This window comes from Macrosteles quadrilineatus, unplaced genomic scaffold (genome assembly GCF_028750875.1).
Source record: "Macrosteles quadrilineatus isolate MER2022 unplaced genomic scaffold, UCM_ALF_1.0 Scaffold_6__1_contigs__length_79288215, whole genome shotgun sequence".
Taxonomy (NCBI): domain Eukaryota; kingdom Metazoa; phylum Arthropoda; class Insecta; order Hemiptera; family Cicadellidae; genus Macrosteles; species Macrosteles quadrilineatus.
This window is the reverse complement of record NW_026542599.1, coordinates 58,316,005-58,336,787: the sequence shown is the minus strand read 5'-3', so window position 1 is coordinate 58,336,787 and position 20,783 is coordinate 58,316,005. Positions and strand designations below refer to the sequence as shown.

The window sequence follows — 20,783 nt, the reverse complement described above, 5'->3', positions numbered from 1 at the left end:
TAGAAAGAATCTAATAAGTTAATGTTGATATTGTATGCAAGTTTCAGAATCTTTTCAAAAAAAGGACAGCCACAATTAATTTTCCCCCAATTTTCCCCCAATACGAATATAGGTAAAGTAAATAAGGTTACATTAGCTTATTAAGATAGGTTAGGTAACATTCTTTTAGGTTAGGTTATGTTGGGCTCGGTTGTTAGTTTGGGCATATCATTACTTTTGGTTCATACATATCATCTACAGGAGTTTTTGCCCGTTTGATGGGAAAGGCACATGATAGATTATGTTGGCTTTGTTGTCTTACGAAACGTAACATATTGGAATGTAAGTATATCAATGGATCAATTCCACTTCATTGCATGTAAATACACAGACTATTTCACTTCTGAGAGTAACGAATCTCCTGCGGTGTCCGATATTCCTTCGTTTACATTGATACTTCTACAGGTTTGTCTTCAATTTATGTCACCTAGTTTATGTTGGACTCACAACATACCCAAGGCCCTGGACATCTCCAGGTTGACGTTTCACCGGACCACGTGACCTTGGGTCAAGGCACTGATGGCAATATAGAGGGCAGTTGACACACAAATTAATATGCGTCAAGACGACACCTGGCATCGCTCCAGACATCCTTTGTCCTTCGCACTGGACAGATCTTCTGGGCAATTCCAGCTGTGTCCCGTTGAATCGATTTGTAATATAAATTATGTATTAGTCTAGTTTTTAGAAATAATTTTTTGGCAAAACTAAATTTTCTTTCCTATTTTAGGGTAGATTTTACGATTTGTGTTTTACTTAGTTGTTAGATTAGAGGATAAACAATAACTAGCGAATAGGTTGTTGTCTTCATTTGAAATAGATTTAAACTTGTTAAAACGATGCAAAAGTAGTATTTAGCTGTTTTAAAAGGAAGAAATATTTTAGGGAGTTTATTTTATCTATTACACGGCCTAGTTGTAGCCAAGATCTTTAGTAAAAGCACAGACAAGGGAAACAAAGAAGGGAAACTTATTTCCTTAGTCAATGGTAAAAGTAAACTTATTAGAATGAGCCTCTTACAAAGTGTAGGGGCTACAAAGATCTATTTTATATTTTCTTGTAAATTTGTAGATTAAGGGAACAATACTGATACAATGTTTCATATTAACTTGACCTTTCAAATTAAAATACCTATGAAGTTATTTTGATAAAAAGCAAAAAGGAGTTTCTTTTTCAAAACTGGTTACAAGCATTGATACAGTTAATAAGGTCTACTTCATAGGTTTTGTTGAAAACGAACGTGGATGTCCTTGAACAATGTGCTTATAGAAATGGTCCAGCATATTACTAGGGGATCTTAGAGATCAAGTAAGCTATCATTGTAATTGAACAATAATTTTTCACCCATATTTGCATTATATTCACTATGGTGTATAAGTTTAAAAAAAAAGTCTATTTTCATTTATTTATAGTTAAAGTTAACACATGGTACTTACTCGTGGTTTGGCCTCTGTACAGTTAGCCAACCTTCGAAGCTGCACATCCGATTAATTAACCCAATTACCTCTTCTGACCTCTCCCTCCTCGTCAATACACTTCCTCAAGCCTCCTTCCTGCGTTGATTAGGAGGAAGTTGCCAAAGAGCATAACAAAAAGGATATTCTCAAGTAAGATACCATCTGACCATCAGCGCTTAGTAAGCTCACAAGACTGCTGCAAGGCTCACCGTCTAATTATGCGGTAATTCGAAACTGTTGGTCTAAACTATAATTTGTACTATTATAAAATTGAGGTGGTATCTTTATGTCTGTCTGGGTGGCTGACACGACTAAAATACTAAACCGATATAGCCAAAATTAAGCACAAACATGGTCAAAGTATCTGGGAATGTCATATGCCTATTCAGTTCCCTGAGTTTCTCTCCGTCTACGCCCCTTGGATGTCTAGAATTTTGAGGTGGGGGTTTGAAAAGTAAATATAATTGGTCTCCATGGAATCATGAGAAAAATCACAATGTTTACCTTTGCGTTGACATTTAAATGTAAACAATCAGAAGCTGAATGCTCATTTCACAATTTCAGACAGCTGATCCAATGAAATTAAATATATTTTACACAACTATGTGGTAGGATTATTTAATATAACACTTTATTAAATAACTTTATTATGATACACTTTATTATTTACTCTTCCCGTTTCGATGCACGGGTACAGCAGCTAGTTATTATATTCACTTATAATATTATACGCTGATAAATTCATAGGTATGCACTTTTGGATTTGAGAGCTTCAAGAAAGGTCATTAGTATTTCACATTTTTTTATGTTTAAAATTAATAAAAGAATAGATTTATATCTGCTACTGCTCTTGGAAAGTTTATAATCTATTATAAGGTAAATGGTTTATTCCGAGAAAATATCATTTAAACTTGATAAAACCTGAGCGTGCACTGCTCCTGAGTAGATTTCAACTTTTGTGTTGTGTCAGCTATTTGTTTTGTGTGTTTTTGTACACTAATTTTCATGCATGTCATGTTTTAAATGTTTCGATGTTTTGATTTTGTGTGAACTGTGACGACCTTCTCAAGAAGCTACACTGTCTTTGTGAAGCCTGATGATGGTTCCAGTGTTAAACCGAAACCAATTGGATTACAAAAAATACAGGTATTTAAACCACTTATATCGACTAATTTTCCTCAAATACTAGTTAATATTATCTCTTCGTTTTTTCCAAGTCCACTGCATTGAATGTGTCAGTTTCAAAACTAAAATATAAAAAAGACTTTGTTATAATAAATACCGCAAGGCGATAGAATGAATTCAAAGAAAAAGTCAACTCTCAAACTATTGGCAAAATAATTACTCTGCATGAGCTCCTTAATGGATGAATACTGTGGATATTATGGATGTAGGTTAATTTCCAAAGAAGCTACAGACCTAAATATTTGAACTAGGAAGTAAACTGTTTAACCTAGAAATTAAGTATTGAAAATCAGAAATTTATTTTGATTAGTCTAATTTAGTTTTTAAACCCTTTGTTTGCTGTAGACCAGTCTACCTGTTCAGTAGTTCTATTGAATTGACTTTGCATACTACTGTACATGGAGAGTGCTCATACTATCAAAATAGCTTATTCCCTATATGGGAAATTCGCTAAAATCTAAAACTGTTTTTATATGTTTCATGTCCGGGTTATCTACAATAGCTCTTTCCTGGATTTAGATATTCAAAGACAAGCAGTAGATTTAGACAAATATTTTATTTAGGCTAAATAGTTTGTATGAAAAAGTTTTTTAAACATTGAAACCCAAACTACTTATAACTAAACGAAAAATTACCTTTAAAATTACCTCTAGCTGACAATTAAGGATATTGAATTTATCAAGATATGTTTGAATCATTGTGATGGGTTCATAAAGACATATAAAAAATGCAAGTTCATATGACACTTTTCCAATTAATTGTTTCTCTAACGTCCACTTCAACTCACATAGGTCTTGTTGATTTTGGCGCACCATACGGTCATCGATTCACTTAAATTATAATAATAACGCGACCTTATCGCAACTACTCATTGCTCACAAAGTCCTTGAAACTCAAATCTTTGCAAATAAGGATGATTTTCGCACGACAGCGGGTAGTAAAGGGGTTAAGGCCGCGTCGTTAGGTCCCTGGTCAGCAGGGTCCACTAACTCACGAATGCTTGTCCTGTGGCCGTGTGTGTGTGTGTGTGTGTGTGTCGATAGTGTATTACCATTGGTTAAGGTCTGATCATGATGGTTATCCAGCATTAAAGCCTTTGTCTCGGATTGTTTAAAGGATTGTAGCAATCCAAGAAAACGCCCAGCACCCACTGGAAGGACGAACGAGAAATAAATAATGTATTTGCGTTGACTTTACCATAAGGGTCGAAGGCAATATGACATTGAAAGAGCAGAATGGCCTTTCCCTAGATTGAAAATCTTTAATACTCTTTGTACTGTGGGATGTAATAGATTTTGTGGTTTAGTGCCTGTAAAATTCAATTGCAATTACGCTTTTCTATATGGTTGTCTATTACATAAATTTCGATCTATATGAAAAGCTATATATAGAACCATGGAACTTAATTTAATACCTAAAGGTTAAAGAATAATTTAACAAGATACAAGGTAGGTAGTTTATATGTTATAGCACATTCGAAACTTGCGGTATAACACTGTCAAATCTGTCAACTACATTAACAAAAGAAATACAATAAATCAATAAAAACAACAACAAAATGTAAATGATACTGTATTGTAAATAGAAACGTATAGTTCTAACAAAAAGAGCATGGTTATAATTTTTTTAAATCGTTAAATGTAAACACCAGGAGATTAAAGTGTATATTATTAGAAAATGTAGGCCTATTTTAAACTAGTTAAAACTCTGCATGGGGCTCACTATTTTATTACAATTTCCAACGGTACAGTGTCATCCATTTACAAGACATACGTAATTAAAATCATTAAAACATATCGAAAAAATGTATTAGTAATAAACTAGTGTACCTGTTGCTCGAATTCGAGCAATTGCGAAGCATTACAGACGTTATTTTGAAACGAATAACTGTCATAATTTCCGATGACTATAAAAGTCGACTCAAAGATTATGAAAATACTCACGATGTACACAACAGTTAGACATAATCTAAATTGTTTGTAAATATGTTATCTTTTTCAAAAGCTGATCTTGTTTTTTAAAGTTTTCTACAAATGTTTCCCACTCATAGCCTCATAAGGTTCTCTATAATAACGATTATAAATGAAGAAAAAAAACATTATTTCTATTTCTTCTACTTGGTTGTGTTCTATGACTTTCTTATGTTTCCATTATTTGCAAATCGGCTCTTTCAATGATTGCTCAAGAAATGTAGCACATTGTTAATTCAGTTTTATTTTTAGTAGGCCTATATAAAATTGTCCAGGATTTCTCGCTTTTTTTCCATTGTAATAACTACACCAACCCAAGTATCGTCTACAGATGCAATACGCCAAAGAATATCATCTAGGTGCAACACGCCTACGTACAATCTCCAAGAAGTGGCAAAAAAGGCAGAAACCAACCCATACAATAGATATGAGTTGACTCCTTAAGAAATAATTTTAAGAGTTACTGTGATATTAGGATTTTCCACTGATTTGGCAATAGTACAATATATTGCAAAACATGACACGATGCAGAAGAAAATCGATTTTAAAATCAGAAAAAACCATTGCAAACACTTCATTTTGACAAATTCAGTAAATCACAATTTAAACATTAACAGCTGTTTCATTAAAAAGTAGTGTCAAATTATACATATGGCCATGTAAACAATGTACACAATGTAAACAAATCTGCTGAGGGAACTTTAAAGGCCTCTGGGGCAGAGCCCCAAGGGAATTTAGATCGTTCTTCTTTTGATGGCTCATCTACAGACCAAGACCTTTCTTTAGAGACCCCTACCAAGTTTCTACGCCCAGCCATTGTCTGAAATTAGCTGTGACAAAAACCCGTTTTCCCCCCATAAGAATAACATGGGATGGTAATTTAAAGGCCACTGGGGCAGAGCCCCAAGGGAATTTACCACGTTTCTCTTTTGATGGCTCATCTACAGACCAAGCCCTTTCTTTAGACACCTCTACCGAGTTTCTACGCCCAGCCGTTCTCTCAAATTAGCTGTCACAAAGAAAAACAGTTTTAAATTAATATATAGATTTCATAGCTAAAGGTTTTAATTAGCGAGAAAATAAACACATGGAATACACAACGAGCACATAATATTTATGTATTTTATGCATTGTATTTATGTGCGTTGGGAATACATGGATTACATGGTGACACGTTACCAATTACTAATCTGCAATATAAAAACATGTTATAAAAATAATTTGATCATAACCATGAATATTACAAATAAATACAACAACCACAGTGCAGCAGGCAGTAAAATGCGAAATATAAACAATGAAACTCTTCCAAATACCGAATGCAATATTTTACAATAATCGTTGAATAAGTGAATGGGCGATACAATGGCATTACTTAACTACTAATTAAATGCCACTCAAAATCACGACTGTGTTCAACTCTTAAGTTTCGTGGTGTTCTATTTTCTCAGTATGGAGTCAACCTTTACACTTTCTCTGATGGTTGAAACCTGAGACTTGCGCAACTTCTATCAAAACATCGAACTAGATATCATGTTTTTCATAACGTATGATCACAGTCACATGTTGTATAATTCTTGTTTATTTAAATTTGTCTACAGTTATGAAACTTCTTTCATAGATTTGTCACCCTTATAGACCAGTTAAAGACTTTTAATTTCCATCCGTGTTGCAAAAAGAACGTTTTGACGTTTGTTATTATTTTTACTTGTTCCATAAACCTTTACTGCAACAATACTATAAATTTATGGACTATTGCTTGTTTTACAAGGTATGTTGTAAACATGTCCTGAAAAGTCACTTAATTGACATCAGTGCATTCAGCGCAACAGGATTTGAACAACACATAAAACAAGCAACACAAAACCAATTAATTCATTGAAGTGTTGAGACTCTAGGAAAGCTCTGGAAACTCTTGAACACAACGGATTCTGTAAATCGTCTGTAATTTCTTTGCCTGCAGAGCTATCAGTATCAGCATTATTATCAGTTCTAAAGTTGGCAGGCCTGTACATTTCAGCTTGTTTCACATACATTGATTTTATATGTGGCTAAATTATTATAGCAAATTCATACAAACGCAAGTTTCCACCCCATTTCGATCGAGATTTGATTTCAATTGCTAACCCAAAACTAATTATTTAGGATTTTGTTGTATATACAACAGATGGTGAACTTTTATAGCAGCTTTAACATCAATCTATGGCTCAACATTCAATAAAACCTCGCCCAACACAACTCCTCCATCACATAGACAATGTAGTGGGCAGTATTGTGTAACAGCCCTTGGCTCCGTAGCGCCTTGACCAGGTTGCGTGCTGACCCCAAGAAGTCATGCGCCGCGCCGCTTCCCTGCATTTTTAATTATTATAATACATTCGTTGTTATTATTGTGCAAAGGTCGCCGAGTTTCCAAGTTGGATTCCCGAAATGACATCTCGGACGTTACAAGGTCGCGGAGTGCTGCAAGGTGTCACCTTTGGACCACTTGTGTTTTTGACCTATCAGTATTTTGGGAGAACTTTTTCGAAATGTATTTGGTACATTTGTATAGTGTAAAGCATTACGCTGGAAAAAAGGTAGATTACAAAACTAAATAAATGTCCTTTTTAACATCCGATTGTGACATTGGTTGGTTTTGTTATTTAGTAAAAACATTTTGACAACCTAAGCAGACCATTTTCACCACTACAAATCAAATGTGTGTTTTATGCTTGTGAACTAAATTTTTAAGTAAAAACCTCCCTTACATATTTGACCCGCACTATAACATTACGTCTCTTTATGTCCACAGTCAAAGTATTGGTTAGTCAGGCAAATCTCACTCTTTGCACATGTAATTGATTACCATGAATTATCATGTTCCAATCATTTTCATTTTTTGCAGTTTTTATATAAACTGGGGTGGATGCTTGATGTTATTCGTTAGTATCTAGTACCAGTATAATTTTATATATGAGATAATATCAAACTCGTTTTAGAGCTAGCGGTTTGAACACCTTATATGTTTATGGATTCTTTGGTGGTTGAACCCGTCACTCCATACCGAAGTCGATGGAGACGCTGGCATATTAGCAACACCTCTGAAATGCACTGGGTAGGTCTCTAGCTATCTTCAATACATAGAACATGCAATGCTTGCCACAGCCTAAATTCATATTCGTACCACATTAGTGAGACTATTACTCCATAACGAAATCCGTACAAACCAAAAGACAAAGATGAACAACCTCATCTTGAAACATTCTACCCAACCCCATCTAAATATTAAAACCAAAATACTATGTCCAAACCCAAACATTCAAACGTAGCATTCACAATTATTATTGTAAGTTCAAAACAAACCTGGAACTCGGCCACGTGTGGCGAAGTGGTTGCAAATGAGACAAAGACCTTGGCACTTGGCTATCGATACTTGTTGTGAGAGTGAGGTAAAACCGTGTCAAAGTCAGGAACGTTTCGAGGAAAGTGTGTGCTAAGAATCAGTGGCTATCGGCGCCAATGGCAACTTGCACAATGACCACTGGCTCGACCTTTGGGGATGGAATCTTAAATGACCTTAGGAGCTGCATCTTTGAATCCTATTGAATCAGGTGGGATGATCATCCTCTTTCTTTAGATAATTGTCATTTGTCGCTTCTGGTCGTCTTCAATTTTTGTAGGAATATTCCACTGTAAGGAATAATGCAATAAGGATCCAATAAGGAATATTGCAGAGCTGCATAATCTTCTGAATAAATGGATGGATGTTAAGAACATTCTTTTTCTTGAGAGAAACTTAGATAGGGCTGTGTCTTTCTCAAACTGATTTATTCACTTAGGATCGTCTTTTTGTGGAGGGTCTTTATCTTCTTTTGAATAATTGGATCATCTTATTTTTCTTAAATAATAAAAATAAGAACTTTGAATGAACTACATCTTTATATAAATCAATTGAGAGTGTTTGATCGTCCTATTTTCATTAGGAACTTTGGCAGAACTACATTTTCTTTTTATCGTTGGATGGCTTCTGGCCGACTACTTGTTACGAAGACCGTTGTAAGATCTGCATCTTTCTTACAACCATTGATGACTTCTGATCATGATCTTCTTTTGTTTTATCTAAATCTTTCTCTAGATCATCGGTTCACTTCTGAACGTTTCGTTTTTAGTATGAGGAACCCTCGGGTAGAGCTGCATCTTAAGTCTTTGAACTGTTGGATGAACTATAGTCGTTCTTTCTCCTTTCGTCTTACTTTGTTTTCATGGGGAACTTCTGATCAGAAGATTCTTTTCCTCTGAGAAAAAAAAAATTAAAACTTTTCTGATTTATGTAGTGGTTTCTGATCTTCTTATTTTACATATAACAATTTTGGTAGGCCATATAATTTCCTGAATCATAAGAATGCTTCTGACCGTCTTTTTTACTTGGAAAGAACTTTAGTTTCTCGTCACTTCTTAGGCAATTTAGTCAGTTTGTATCTACTGAATTATTTTGAGATGTAAGTGCTATGTCGTTAGTAGTTATTTGATTTAATGGACCGTTATGATTGTACTTTTAGAATTGTTCAAGTTTTTCCAAGTTTTCTGTCGTTAATACTATCAACAGTTCTATGGTTTTGTTTGTATGAAATATCATACAAAAAGAGTAATTATTGTTGTTTCTATAATTTTTAATGTGTAAAGCTGTAGACCAAATTGTGTTATCCTATTCGTTATCATTAACAGATTATCTGTAGGTCTTCACACATTAACTAATGCAATTATTTATAACTTCATACTCACTAAAGATTATTACTTATGCTGTAATTATTGTAATTGCCTTTAACATTAAAATAACATTTAATTTAATGGCATACATTTTCATTTTAACAAAACCCCTTAAATATTTTTTCTCCGATGACATTTCAAATTTCAGTTAAAACCTCCCAATTCTTATGAAGTGTTTAAGAGATAGTTAACAAATTACAGTTGTGTAAACTTCACCTCCCATCACGAACACTTTACATTGATTGTATAATTAATCTTCCTAAGCCTTGAACCGCTTGGAACACTGAATTGGTAAATCTTAATGGCCGACTAGATAATCCTAGACTGGGCATGTTAGAAAGTATTAACCCAGATCAGATACTCTAAGAAGTAAGAGACCTTGAGAATATACCTCGATGTCCCGAGGTAACATTCCTACAGAAACTATCGCCACGAATGTGGTACTAAAATAGAATAAAATCTGTAACCATTTCTAAAATAGGCAACAAAACACCACTCAGATATCCATAACCTCAAAATGGTCCTTGGCATAGCACGTGACTGTAAGACTAAAATGTTCCAAAAGTAGGCCTGGTTCAAATTACTGCTATTCTTAACTACGAATTATCCTTGGAAATAGTAAAGTAGTTGTACGATTAAGGGGTCTATTATACTAAAATTTACCTAAATGGTCTGAAAGGCTCGTGACCTTCCAAAAGTGTTTCAATGTAATGCTTATTTAAAAGTACTCAATTGTGTCGTTGTTCTGATTCGTGTAAGGAAACCCCAGATTTTCAGGGAGAACATTAAATCTGACTACATTTTTAGTAAGAGTCAACGAATTTTTTTTATATATTTTATACATATTTTAAGGAACTTAACACAATAATTGACTGCTAACCAAAATGTAATGTTACTGTCCAGATTCTCTGAAAAAAATTAGTTGAGATTTATTGAGTATTTACAACATTATTGTAGGTTTTAGTTCATATAAAAAATTGATTAATTACATTTTTTATTATAACTACAGGGAAATTGATAACTTTATAATTTATATTTTATTGGAAATTTAATTTGTATATGTACTATAATTATACAACGTGAAAGGTAAAATGAATCTAAATTTATCTAACAAGTAGCCATAGTTTATCGCTTAAGGCGTTATAGCTTAATTGACTTAAGAAAGTTTCGAAGCTCTCTGGGATATTCTATAGCAATGCTTAAAATTGGTCTTTGATTAAGCTGGAGAGCCGCACCATTTTAATTTATGGGGTGCGGAATTTCGCAACGGGATTTATTTGTAATACAATTACAAACTTTGGCTGTTTTTGTAAAAAATTGCTGAAATATTCTCAACGATTTAATTTTTTGTGGAAATTGTCTTTTAGTATTTTTTTTTTATTATTAGGACAGGCCCTCATAATATGAGAAAATAAAAAAATAAATTTAAAAACATTAACTTTAGCCTCATAGATTAGAAGAAGGGTCAACTAAAAGTCAGATATAAAATTATAAATATCTGTCAAAATGATTATAAAGTTATTTCTGAAACTATTATCATTTTATAATACAAAAGAGTAACATTTCTCGCGAACTATATTATTTCATACGCAAAACGCTAGTGTTGGGCTTTTGACTGATGTAAACTATAAAAGCTAGTATTTAAAAGATTTTATTGTTGCATAGTAAAACGTTAAAGCGTATTACACCCTAAATCATTAGGAATTAATACGTTTTCTTCTTCTTTTGCTTGGTAAATATTGATCTATTAATGTTCTTGAGTCCAACCGAGTTCTTGAAACAATTCAAAAACATTAAGACTTTTCTACAGATGAATAATGTAAAGCACTAAATGATTGGAGCTTGTTATGCTAAGTCAAAAATCAAAATCAAATCAAACATCATTTATTCCATGATAAACAAAAAATTACAAAACAGTATTCTTAATATTAATGGAATTTCCCCACATAGGCGAAGCCTGTGCGTGGGGAACGAGTTATTATCAGACTATCCATATTATAATCTAACATCGTTTTAATAATAATTGTTACTCTAACTACTAATTACACATTTACCAAAAAGGAAAAAATAATTTTTACCAGGAAGCCACAGCAGATAACGAAAGTATTATGGAAATATCTGAAAAAAGTAAAGATAGAAGAAATCTAATAATAATAAATAAACGATAAAAAACTAGAAAAAAGGGTATTTAAGGGCACTGTATTTAATAATACTGTGAAAAGCACTGGGACTTGGCTAAAGTGAGTCTCGATAGTAATTATTTCAGTGATGTTATGAACTAATGAAAAGCTGTAATGTATAACAGCACAATCCTATATTCCCCATTGGTTTACTGGCAATAAACGTATTAAAGTGAAAGTGTTCCCTGTAATTCAGCCAAACCGGTCTTTATGGTAACAATATGTTAATTAGTTACTAAACCGTTTGAATCTAGGAGCGCCTTATAAATTATCAGGTTTATGCTACCTTAATGTGTCCGTACACAAGCGTCATAAAATTAGAAAGTTAGGGAATACAGTATATAAATTCTCAGTCTAAAGGTAAATTGTGCTTTGTTCTCTATCAACTACGCCTATCAGTAGTAACATATAATTCTACATTTACGAATTTTAATATGGCTTCTTTTATAAATTGATATAATTAAGTCAATATGCTGTGTAACAATTGAAATCGCATAATGTCTTTAAGAATAATGTACTGGGGTTCAAATCCCACCAAACACCAATGGAAATTTTCTTTTGACGTGAAAGCTGGTGTCTGGTGATTTGATCCCACCTTGTTATTTATCATCGACTGAGAAAAGATGGGTCGGTTACAGAAACAGACTTTAAACGCTATTGGACATATTCCCCCAGCAAACATTATGGTACTGTATTAATCAATGTGTATAGGTAAAAATAATTTGTAAATCAACTCAAAAATGTTAATAATCATAGAATAAACATCAACTATGTCAGGCTATGGTTGTTTGGTGTTTACTATACCTTATACTAAATAAACCATTATCTAACTAAATTGCCCATAACCTAACAACTTATAGTAACAATTTTGGTATACGAGTAGAGCCCTTATAAACTTTTAGATTGTCCTTATATAGGAACAAGAATAAAATGTCAACATTTTCACGTCAATATAAATAAATAAATACACCTCCTTTTAACTTATTTAAATAGGATAAGCTGAATCCTGCCAACTGAAATTTAATATTAAATAATAGCAGGGTAACGATAATATTAGTAATGTACCTTACCAAAATAACGTATTACGTATTTAAATGCTTCCATAAATATAAGGAGGACTTGAATCTGGGTCTAAAAACCGCAATCTAAACACTATATTAGCTGCGAATCTTTTTGGGAGTTTGATTATTTGCATTTAATTATGGTACTTTAATAAGTAACCATGCAAATAGCAAATTGACAGTGAAGATAGTCTACAATCTTAATTGTATGATATTCAGGTAATTTATCCAAACCATCACCCAAGGACCTCTGTTGACTAATAATAGTTACCGTAAACAGATGAAGGCTGGAGTTGAAATCATATTGTTAACAGTTTGATTAGAATCACCATAAAATAGTTGGATAAGATGATAAGGCGGTGCGGGAGTCTCTAATTAGCAAACTAAGGTCTTAGCAGCCTTTTGGTCAACTCTCTAGGAATTATAAATATTCTTTTACCGGCAGAAATTCACTCCAGGACGTTTTGATAACATGTAGGTTGTTTTTTGTTAAGAAGTATTTTTCTATTATTAATTTATCTTTTTTTCTGAACCTCAATCAGGATTTTAATTGTCAAATTCCACAATTCCTTACATCATTTCAGGCTATCTAACACTTAAAATTCTTCGCAATCTTCTGGTTTCCTTTTAATAAGGAATAAGTCTTTGGCCATATTTTACTCTATAGTCACTATGAACAAATTATTTTAAGTTAATATATTTTTAACTCATTTTATTCAAAGTATAGGTTCTGCATTTTTAAAATAAATGAAAACTAGGTGAGATCCATTGAAATTGACGGTTGCTTCAAAGGCTTATGACAATTCTTCTAACTGCGACAAAAAGAGTGAAATTATAAAGTGTGAGCATTTAGCATTGTTTAATGAGTACTAAATAGATGTAGAAACAATAATGACTATTGCGTTAGTTACAAAATATGGTTGATCATTCAATGAATAACACATTTCTTATACCACCCGTCATATGAGTTAGTGTTCCTATGTTAACTGGTTTATCTTCTTTTTTATGAATCTATATATAAAGACAAAAGTGCCCATGAACTTTTGAGGAAACTACAAGTCACACTCCCATAAACCATATACTTAACATGTTCGTCATGACGAGAAACCTTGCGCAAAATTATCCATTATTTCTTAAATTGACCTATAAGGTCGTAATTGCTTTCCAAAGGGAACTTTCCATATACCTAATGTTAAAAATACATCAGCTGTAAGTATGTTTTGTTTATTTCAGCTTAACCTAACCAATCAATAGTTTTGTTAATACTTATGAAGTCAAAATGGGTGAAGCCCGTGGGTAACAACTAGTATAATATAAAGAAAATCAATAAAAAATCTATTCATGCAGTTGTTGTTAGTTAATTATGAGAATAACCAATTAAAACCAATGAAATAACCAATGAAAGGCGATACCATCGAATTGTGACAAGTTTGGAATAAAAATACCACAAGTGGAAAGATCGACACTGGTCGATGGTCAGTTAAGCAATACGTTCACCTTGGCCGGAGACTTCAACGTTGGGTGGTACTGATGGCGCTTACTACTTACGTATCTCTCAATCTGTTTTATCTGCCCCCTCTCACTCACTCACTCCCCCTCTCTCACTCTCTCTTGCTCACTAAAATAAAATGTATTCAGTATTGTTTCGTGTGAAACAAATGTTACGTCATAACAGTAATATAATATTGGAAATGTTATTAAATATCGTCCACCATTAAAAACAATAAATGTATAAAAAGTTATTGTCACACACATAACGTAATAGAATATCACTAATAGTTTAATAATTGATCAAATTGTAGCTTTGAATGCCCTAAGAAGTTATCAAATTCACACTGAATACATTTTTTCACTCTCCTACCTACTCCAAGGTAAGATAATTTTCGGTCATTGAACTTGCCACACGACATGCAAAGAAAATTTACCACACACAATTTCATACTTGATCAAATTATCAATGTTTAAGATTTTCTTGCGCATTTCAAAACACAAATTCCCCCTCCAGCACCTTAATTGAGAAGCTCCTGCACCATTTAAACTGGTGTAAGAATTTTCTTGGCACAAATTCCGCATAGCCCTTCATGTGAGGAATTTAGTTGTGCAATACGAAAATAAAGTTGAAGTATATATATTGGCCGTTTTTGGAAGCATCGTGTGTCGGCCCTGACCCGTCCCCCCTCCTAGACTTCTTACTCTGTGCGCTGCCTCCCGCCAACCCGCGAGTCCGGCAGTTGTACCCGCGACGACGGCGGGAAATGTGTGTTTGTGCGTGCGCGAGTGGTGTGTACAAACCTTCGGTGGATTCATGTGGCTTTATTGTAAGGGGATACATTTGAGGTAATTTGTTTTGTTTAAATTTATGGTTTATATAATATTTTACTTTAAATTAGTTTAAAATATCGATAGGTGATAGAGTGTATACATCAGATTAATAAATTCTTAATTCATAAAATTTTTATTTAGAACTTTATATAAAATTATGGTATCATAGGAAAGTAGTATCTTTATTTGAAGTTTTAAATTATAACTATATTTTCCAGGACTTAATTTAGGCTAAATGTATTAGTAGTATTTCATATTTCCAAGTAACAAATAAATAAAGAACGCCAAATATAACAAGTAATACAAACGTAAAGAATTACTCAACATTCTTTCCACAATAAATATTGATGTGGCAATGTATTTTATTTTTTATTCAATAAAATATTGAAACAATACGTTTAAAGGTTTTATAATAGATAACCCATATTTAAAAAAATTATGTCTATTATTATTAACAATGTAAAAATATTCTATTATTGATATAATTCCAAAATAGTTATTGCATATTTTTATTTGAAAACGTATAGAAAATATTAAATTAGCCTACTTTTTTAGTAATACAAAATTATTTTCCTCTTCAAATAGAATCTCTTGCATTCACCTTTGCAGCAATAGTCATTGAATGCAAAATTCCCTCCCTCAAAAGAATGGTAAAAGTCGGTCTTGCTAACAAACAATATATATTCAATTACCATAAATTAATGTATTGAAAAACTTATGTAAATCCCCTACATTTACTAAACAAACAATTGCAGTAATGATTTTTTTATTAATTTTGTAGGTTGTTTTATTCAAACGTGACAATCCATCAAAGGTCCTTTCAACGACTACAGGACTGCCACGTTAACAACAGAATCAGGGAAATAAACAAGCCATTAGCAATGTTCTTCGGAAATACCAACTTATATTATGAATAACAACAATAGGATATATAAGGTCAAATCATCAAATTCTTGCCGGAAGTGTGTAAAGGGAATACTAGCTGTAAAATACATGTATATTTTTGCAAGGTTATAGAAACTATTATATTATTTGGTTCTGAAAATGATGCATTCAATGTCCTGTATAGTTGTCCTGCTTTCCCTTTTGATTTTTCGTCACCAGACGATGAAATCATTAATGTTCTCCTATTGTTGAATTAAGGCACTAAGTCACTAAAAAACGGAATTAATTTGTGTAGTTCATGGCTAAATGTAAATGAGGGCTATGGTCGTTATTAAAGTATAAATATATGTTTGGCTATTGTCTTCAACTCAAACGTTTTCCAAACTACACTCGGTTTTATAGTGTATTTTACAATAGTTCGACTGCATGGAGATATGTTGAATGGTGTACGACGATTATTAAACCATTAATTGTATATCTTATGTAACATATTTTTCTATCATGTGGTTGTAATGAAATATGTTCCTTAATCCTAACCGTGTATTATTTCAAATAATAGTATTTCATTTTTGAAATCAAGCTCAAAAAATTTAATTTAATTTAAACGAAATTAGTTTATTATAATATAAAATTTCAAATTACGTTGAGTATACATTTTATTAAAAACAAATATATTTGATTAGGATAAGGGCTGGACAAAGACTTAAACCAACAACTTTAAATATATTTCTTAGAACTTTGTCAATGACCCTTGTTTTTAAAAACTAAATCATAGGAGTCAAATAATCGGTAGATATTTTTAAAACGTTTTTATTAGCTCGCTTTCTTGTCCGGTACAAATTTTGCAATCAATTGTATACTAACTTTATACTAGAGACTTGAAATTTGAAACATAGATCACAAATGGATGACAATGCAATATTATATAATTTAATTTTCATATTTTGCTTGGGCTACGCCCCATGGCCTTCCAATTTTTTCATGTTTACATTTTGAAAGAATGTAAATATATCAATGAATTTAAGTCAGCTGTAAATACTTAAATTTGACAGTTCGAAGAGCAGAGGTTAAGAGGTACAGGTTATGCTCCCAAGATATTCTTTATACAAACAAAAACAATTCAAAATAAAGATAAACAATCTGATTGCAGATATAAAGGTGTTTGTTAATAATGTCAATTGTTATTTATTTAGTATTCTATAAAGTAAACAATAAATTAAATAGATTGATATATTTATAGTTAGTAGGTAGGTCATACATTCAATCTAATATATAATTATATTAAAAGAAACTCAAATAAACCATAGATTTCCCACTTGCGTCTGTCTTAATCTGATATAGATTCTTGAAATAGATTTAACATTCAAACAAATTAAAAACTAAAAAGTAGAAAATAATTAATAAATAAAAACCTTTTAAAAAAACGTTTTTAATTGCACTAAAAAGTAGCAAATAATTTATAAATATGTGGAGAGTATAAATACTTGTAAGATTTAAAACGAAAAACGTGGGGTGCATGAAATTGGTAATAATACATTATTTAGTTCATTAGGTGAAGGTAATTGTAAATTATCTATTGCATGCACCCCACGTTTTTCGTGTTAAATCTTACAAGTATTTATACTCTCTACATATTTATAAATTATTTGCTACTTCTTAGTGCAATTAAAAACGTTTTGTTTTAAAAAAGTTTTTTATTTATTAATTATTACAGTTATATTTTCACAAAGAAACTATAACAAAAGCTTATATTTATACACAGAAAAAACAATTTCCTTTATACCCTAAACTATATAATCTTACTAACTTGTCTCATAAACGTAAAGACAATTTTACACGCGCAAATTACGAGTGATTTAAACGATTGCACATAACAGTTCCACATAAAGTCTTCAGTCGTTTACGACTGAAGTTAATGTAATGGATGATCAACTTAAGTCAAGTCTGTTGTCATTGTATTGAACATTCTTCATTTTTATCACTCATTATGACTCAGACCATTCATTCTGTTCCTCAGATCATAATTTTGTGCTTCTAGTTATGTAAATGTCAGCTTGTTAGCATTGTAGCTTAAATAAATATATATGAGAAAAACTGCAAAATAGAATTATATTTTATTCATAGTTGTGTTAAAAATAACCAAAGCACTCTCTGTGTACATGGTCTGTATCTGTGGTCTGTGTGCTGTCTGTGTGCACGGCACTTTGGCCGTGTCATGGTTTAACATTTATTGCAATAATTATAAACTAATAATACATTTGCTATATACAGGGTTTTAAAACCCTTCTCACAGTCAACTTTTTAAATAAATCCTTGCAATGATGGGTAAAATAATTAAAACCTGATACAAAATATAGTTAATTAGTTTGAAAATTCCATATTATGAAATAATTTTGAATAATTAATCCCACTATTGACTTTGAATACTGAAAGTATACATTTGTAACACAGAATTTGAAGCAAGTTTTGATGTGTTAGTGCTAACATAGGGTAAATTTTATGTATGCTTAACTCTACAGTAACAATACCAGGAAATAAGCAAGAATTGACAAATACACTCTTCTGTTGTTGTACATGTTTTAAAATAGAAAAGGAGTTAAACGTATATACTCTAAACTCAATCTATTATACTGATCAGAAAAAATACAATACATTTGCCTACAACAAATACTTTAAAGAAGCCAAATGTATGAGATATTCATAAATATTATAAATCTGAAAGTTTTGTTTGTTGGTATGTTAGTTTAAAGTTCAATCACGCATTATTTACTAGTCGGATTGGGCTGAAATTTGGCATTATGATAGTTCATATTTCCGATTAACATATAAGCCTATTCTTATCTCAAAATTCCTTTCGGGCTCCACCCCAGTGGCTATGGAATTTACCATGTTAGACTTATGAGTATTCATATTTTAAAAGAAATTAAATAATTTTGACAGCTGTTTCAACTAGACAAGTTGATTATATGATATTCGATAGCATTAAAAAGTTATAAGGTTTACTAACAGGTTGCAGCACTATTACAATTTTTATATTTATGACAATAGCTAATTTCAACCAGCAGCAACAAAAATCTGTAATTTAAAATGAGAACTGTCAAAGTAGGATTGTTTACAGTTATGTTTATGTTTTATTTCAATAATTATCTACAATCATTCAACAGAGATACTTCGATTCTTGGTGTGTGTTTAAATATGATGCAATGGGATACCACGACGATCTCATCGTTTAGCTCAATCGTTTAGTTTAATAGACTAAACGATCTATATTAATTATTAAAAATATATGGAATGGACAAAGAGTGTATACATTGCAAAGCAATAAAATGAAAAGACGAGCCTGTTGGAATGTGCTGTTCTGTTGGAAAAGTGTCTTTACCTGTATTAGAAGAGACGATACAGCTATGAAATACTTGGAGAAGCTGATGAAGAGCCGCGGAATTTTCAGTTTCAAGACTTTATGCTGTAAGATTTTTAGTCGGAGATTAAACAAAATGGTTTTCATTTAGTTGTTAATTGTAACTTAATCATCGTAGACTTTTTAATCGTAACATGATTTTTTAAACTGTGCGTTACGCAACGAATAGTGATAATAGCTTATTTTCGTGATCGTTGACGAAGTCACTACGGATAATTATTGTAATGTTTGTAATACTCTATTTATTTCTTGTGCTGTATGATATTTATGGTTATACCATCGCAGGCGAAGCCGTGGGTACAAGCTAGTTTATTTATAATCCCAACAGCAATACAGCAATTTCAATACATTAGATGGCCACAAAACATCAGAGGTAGACAAAACAAACAACCAATGTGAGAAGTTCAGTTCTGATGTTTTAGTTTTTTTATTTTTATTTTGTGTTTTGGTTGAGTATTTTTCCTGGCAAGAAGGGGTGTGTTTGTGTCCAAAATCTAAAGAAACACATGCAATATTTCAAATATACGACCCATACGGTAATGTATCAATAAGGAACATTCAATCACTAGTATTTAAAAACTTCGTACACAAACACCTGTTTTGTAACCAACCCAGGTGTGGCTAAAACCACCGGTCTGGCTCCACAAGCCAATCAGCTGGTCGGCATTCCCGCCAAACCGCGTTTTGCATCTGATCCACTTTCACCAGCTGATTGCAAGGTTGCATCTTCCCGCGGCATTCCAGTTAGACAGGTCGCGTGTAGAAGGCGAAGAGTTTTTGCCATCGGTTGCTCAATGCACATCTAATAGAGGCCTCAATTGACTTTCAACCCCGCAAAGTGTTTCCTGAAGGTCGTTTAAAGGTGATCGTTCCGATTGATTGTTGGTTGTTAGCGAATTCCTGTAAACAGGATTCTGTGTGTAAAATGCATCTTTTGCATTGTTTGGCAGCGTTACACGCAAAGTTGGATTGTTACAAGGTAAATGGTTTTACCTTTGTTGCTTTTTGGTTTTATTAGATTCTAATCCTAAGAACTGAAGGTTGAACGACAATGTTAACAAATATAATTATTTAATATTTATTTATAGCGATTGTATTATTCGTTTTGGTGATTTATAATTCTGTATTAAAATAGAGTATTGGGCTTTAGCTTTATGTTTAAATCGCGAATTATAAAGTATAGTAACCAGCACCTGTTTCATTTTTACTTAAATCAAGATCAAGATGAAGTAATCATAAATGAAACTGAGTTTGACACCAACGTTACTTAGATACTGAACAGAATTTGTTAGTCTACCACAGAACATCTCATGTATTTCTTAGGATCGTTGATAGTGCTCTATGCATGATAAAAATCTAACTACTTGGTTGCAATATTCTAAAATGTAAATTTAAAAATCGTTGTCATGAATTTTACATTTACAAACTATAGCTTGTTCCTACTAGTTTATCTCAAGATCACATCACGTATTGAAAATATTATCTAAGAAAAAATCAAACATTACATAAAATCTACC

General features: G+C 32.2%; 1 protein-coding gene across 2 annotated transcripts in view; it reads left to right on the top strand.

Annotated features, from left to right (window-relative positions):
- The first annotated feature begins 2,569 nt into the window (after positions 1-2,569).
- Positions 2,570-20,783, top strand: part of LOC128996319 (uncharacterized) — a 144,413-nt gene continuing 126,199 nt past the window's right edge. Inside the window, exon 1 of one of the 2 annotated variants that reach the window (XM_054421571.1) lies at positions 2,570-2,642. The gene's annotated coding sequence lies outside the window, so the exon portion shown is untranslated. Of the gene's footprint in view, positions 2,643-14,884; positions 14,979-20,783 lie in introns of those variants that run through there. The other variant, XM_054421572.1, reaches the window with a different exon arrangement.